Source organism: Ananas comosus, linkage group 12 (assembly GCF_001540865.1).
Source record: "Ananas comosus cultivar F153 linkage group 12, ASM154086v1, whole genome shotgun sequence".
NCBI lineage: Eukaryota > Viridiplantae > Streptophyta > Magnoliopsida > Poales > Bromeliaceae > Ananas > Ananas comosus.
This window is the reverse complement of record NC_033632.1, coordinates 9,115,597-9,120,758: the sequence shown is the minus strand read 5'-3', so window position 1 is coordinate 9,120,758 and position 5,162 is coordinate 9,115,597. Positions and strand designations below refer to the sequence as shown.

Sequence of the window (5,162 nt, the reverse complement as noted above, 5' to 3'; positions counted from 1 at the left end):
AATAAAGAATTATATAGAAAAGAAGAAGATGATGAAGTTACACTATTTCAAAGTAACGTTACACTGTTTTAAAGAAAAATTACATTATTTGAGAAAAAAATTAAATTTTTCTGAATAAAAGTTACACTATTTGAAAGAAAGTTACACTCTTTGAACGAAAATTACACTATTTCTCCTTTTCCTTCCCCCCCCCTTGTGTGGATGAGGAGAAATAGTGTATTTTCCCCTAAAGAGTGCAAATTTTCATTCAAAGAGTACAACTTTCATTCAGCAAAGTATAATTTTTTTCTTTAAAATTGTACAACGTTACTCTGAAACAATATATCTTCATCATCTTCTTCTTTTCTCTCTGATTTTTATTTTTTTTGTAGAAAAAAATATTTTTTTATATTTTATTCTTTACTCTTTTTATTTTATTTATTTTTTATATTTTTTTTCTTGGTTTCGTTCTCACCCGCGCTCACTTCGAGTCCTTTTTTTTCGGTGCCGTTGTCGGTGCCTGCGCCAGCGAAGGCGGAGTAGGAGAACGCGGTGTTATTTTCGTTATCGTTGTAGAGGGTCGCAAAGGCGGTGGAGGGCGGTCGAAGAGAAAAAAAAAAAAAAGACTGAGCGAAAGAAAGGAGAGGAAAATGACGCGGTTTTATCCTCTTTACTGTCGTAAAGAGCCGAGGAGGCGATGGAGGAGGGTCAAAGAGAAAAAAAAGGGTCAGGCGTGATCTCGGCAGGGTCGGAGGCGAGGAAGGCGGAGGCTGCGCGAGCAAAGGTGAGAGTGCGCTGTACAGAGACGAGGCGGGCTGCCTCTGCCTCCCCCTTTGTCACGCCCGGGATATTCACATTTTTTCGGGCACGCCAACAGACCCGTCGTATACCTAGGAATTTTTCGTATATACGAAGTGATAGCTGTACCTGCAAACGAATAGGAGCTACAACCATAGTCCAGAGCTACTAAAAACAAACACATGTATATATAAAACAAAATGGGTTCACTGTACATACACAGGCTACAACACCCCTCGCTCCAGCAAGTACCACAACAACAAAACAGTATGTACATGAAACCCAAAACTACCTCTGACGGGTGCTCCTCTAGCAAACGACCAAGGAAGGGACGACTCTAGCTCGCGACTCCCTTGCATCGGTCAGAATCCACAACAGCAGTAGCCGAAGACGAAAGCTCTGCAAAAGGTGTAAACAACTGGGTGTAAGAACTACTGCAAAACAGAGTAGGCCTCAGTGGGTACCGTCACCGACCTCAACGGCCCACCCACTAAGCCTACAGTAATGATATGCACAGGATAGTAAGGAAAATTAGAAAGAACTCCACAGCTGCATGCCTCTATACTATCACTACCAAAACCAACTAACTGTAGACATAAACATGCATCACTAGCTACCACTGACCCAATCTCACACGGGCTGCCCAAGCGGACCCACCCTGCCTGTAATCAAGCTACACCGTATACCATCCGCAGGGATGGCCGGTTCAAGAAAAAGGTCCAAACAAGACGGCTACGACATCAACGCAAGTCAAAGCCTCAGTCCAGAGCGGCACTCATGGGCACGACCCAACCGAGTATGCAAGCGTGTCTCTACCGAGCTCAATCAGGCTCTCACAGGCTGTAGTCAATGCAAATGGGTCCAACTGGTCTAACAACCAAAGCTCACGTGCCCTTGTCACAATCTGATACAAATCTGGGTCCACCGTCAATCACAACGGCACCCGACAGTACGGAATAGTCTACACACTACTGTAATGTTACGGATTTTAAGTTGACATATTTCGTGAAGTCAGAGTCTTAAAGGTTTAAAGAAGAAGAGACAGATTGAAGACTCGAAGATTCAAAGCATAGATCCACAATGCTCGGTAAGTTTAAATACTATTGATGATGATTTATATATAAGTACAAGTGTTTGGAAGACATTAGAATGGGTTTAAATAAATTAATTAATTAAAAATTGAGTTTTTCAACCTTCAGGATTTGGACCCTGGGATCAAGGTCCGGACCCCGTAGGTCCTCTCTGTACGCAGCGAGGGTCCGGACCCTGGACGTAAGGTCCGGACTCCGTAGATTGAATTTTTTAACACGCAGCGAGGGTCCGGACCCTCGAGTTAAGGTTCGGACCCCGTATTGTATTTGCTGTTACGCAGAGAGGGTCCGGACCCTCGCTTTAAGGTCCGGACCTTCAAGGTCCGGACCCTTCGGGAGGTCCGGACCCTGAAACCGTCTTTTGTTTTTAAAGATCAGTTTTTCAAATCCTAGTCTATCTCTAAGTCTTCTAAACCTATAAATAAGATGTAGAGGTGTTTCTAAAATATGGCTAAGCATAGAATATCTTTTTGAAACCCTAAAAACTTATTGTGTGCTCTCTTTCTTTCTCCAACAACAAGTTTCTATCGGATCAATTCTTAAAACCCTAATTTCTTGTTCTTCATGGAGAATTGATCCGGCTATTGCTTAGAAACATTTTCTACGGTTCTTTAATGATTATCTAAGCAATAAAACATCATCAACCTTGTTCATATTGCTCCGAACGGAGTGCACTCGTGGATTCGAGTCGGCGTCATGGATTCGACGTGATCAAGGCTTTGAGGATTCGAAGTATGGATGTCTCGTGGATTCGGGACGTGGCGTTCGTGGAGTCGAATGTGGGGTGTGGACAACCCGTTGGTGTGCGCGAGATCCAGAGAAGATAAAAGAGAGGTTTGAGTCCATGGATTCAGTAATCACCTTGTAATCTTTTATTTCTTAGTAAATTGTTAGCGCGTGTTGGTCCCGTGGGTTTTTTACTCCTAGTTGGAGTTTTTTCACGTAAATCTCGGTGTGCTATTTTATTTTTCGCGCATTTATTTTTATCGCATTAAGATTGTGTTTTTGACATATTCACCTATTCACCCCCCTCTAGATGTTTGATAATATCTAGATAGATCTTAGGGCTCCTCATAACTTACATGTAAAACGAGCTCGGCTCCTCAGCACAAGCGTAAACTCACCCTATACTAATCTGAGTATCCAGTACGTACTAACAGCAGGGATACAAATGTATAACAGTTCCTGAAGTTAAATATAGTAACTTTTCAGAAAATGACAGTGTAGCTTTAACGAGTTTTCTCCTAAGTTAAATCCCAGTTCAACATGTATAATTTTATCTAAAATCACTAACTTATGCTCCAATTTCAAATTTCATAAAAACATACAAATCGATGAATTCGAGCTATTAACATGATGAACAAAGCCAATAATACATGCTGACAATTCTATGACTTAGAAGGAAATCCGACGATTTCGGTAAACATTAACCCACCTCAAGCGCTCGTTCAACGTCGGCAAGAAGTTGACAGGAGGAAACCCGCACGCTCGCTCGACCTCCAACGGCTCAACCGAGATACCCACGCGCACGAACGGTCCTCCTGAGAAACGACAAATCCGAACGAGCTCGATCCGCGACTTCCCAACGAACGGCGTACATCAGCTAGAGAGAGAGAGGAAAAGAAGAAATATCCTGCTCTCTAAGGCTCCCGATGCATGTTTATAGGCTAGGTTAGGTTGGGATGAACAACAAATAAAAAGACCAAACTACCCTTACCAACTCACTTTTCCACCTAGAGTACCGGTACTCAGCTTGAATACCGGTACTCGACCCCTCAATCCATAGTCTCGCGAGCTGGGTACCGGTACTAGCCCGATGTAGTACCGGTACCCGAGCTCGATACCGGTACTCAACAACAGGTACCGGTACTCAGCATCAGATATGTGCAAACCCAAGAGCATCCAGTGCTACAATCTCACTGGGGTACCGATACTTCTCCCCAGGTACCGGTACACAACACTGAAATCTTACACTTTGTAGATTTTAGTATCAGATAGAACTTCACTCTCGCGCCGTGCTGAGTCAGTTTTTCATCCATTTCGCGTCAAAACGACTCCAACTTGTCTCGACACCCACCATACGTGCCGACAAGCGGCAGATGCTGAAATCTCACAGACAGTTAAACACTAGGGACAGTACTACAGCCTCTGCTTCTGCCGCCCTCTGGGGAGAGAGAAAAAAAAGAACGAAAAAAAAAGAGGAGAGAGAAAAGGGGAAAGGGTGTTTTGATCAATTTTCTGAAAATTCGATCCGAACCTGCAAAATTCAAAAAGACAGCCAATTTTTGCAAAAGCTCAAAACTGGTGAATTTTTTATGCAAATTGGCCTAATAATTGTGAACTCAAATGTGTGCAAAGCTATTTTGAAATAAGGTCCCCAATTTTTTAGTTTTTCCATTTAAGACCTCTTGTCTTCTTTTTTTTTTTTTAATTAAAATTGTTATACTCAATTTGATTAAAAATTTTATCAAATGTAACAACTTTATAAGTTATTAGTAGCGAACTTGGTTTAGGTTTATTTACTAAAAAGAATAATTGCGTATATTAAATTTGATAAAATCGTCAATGAATTAGACAGAATTTTTAATTTAATTTTTATTGAAAAATAAAACTTGCTGAGACTATAACAAAATGCCCTACAATTGAAAAGGGTCTCCATACATTTTTTATTTTTTTTCCGACTAAATTTTAAAAAAATTCCTTATAATTACCTGTTTTTTTATTTTTCTTTCGTAACTTTCACATTCTATATTTTACTCGCATTCCTCTGTTAGAATTCCATCACTATGCCGTCTATTTCTTATAATTTATACTAAAAATATCTTTAAAAATGACAGAAATATATTAAAAAATTATTTTTTTATAGAAAAAATAAGGATAATTTTGTCATTTTACCCTCTCTATTAATTAACGTCGTACCTTCTGAAATTTTTTCTGAAATTTTAAGCAGATAAAATATAGAATTTTAAAGTTAAGAAAAAAATTTTAAAAAAATAAATATTTATAGAAATTTATTTTTGTAATTTAGCTTCTTTTTTTTTTTGGAATGTATATATAACTAGTACTAGTGAATAATTTATTGTTCCATGAGTTACATGCAATTAATAGTTGCGGCGCTACATACGTAAAGGGTTATGTGTACGTTATATATATATGATATACGTAAAAGGGTTATGTGTACGTTATATATATGATATACGTAAAAGGGTTATGTGTACGTTATATATATATATATACACGTAAAAGGGTTATGTGTACGTTATATATATGATATACTTAAAAGGATTATGTGTA

General features: G+C 39.3%; 1 long non-coding RNA gene across 1 annotated transcript; it reads right to left on the bottom strand.

Moving 5' to 3' along the window:
* Positions 947-3,471, bottom strand: LOC109718901. Its single transcript, XR_002218545.1, has 2 exons — positions 3,304-3,471; positions 947-1,176 (listed from the first exon to the last, which is right to left on the bottom strand). It is a non-coding gene; the product is annotated as an uncharacterized LOC109718901 (long non-coding RNA).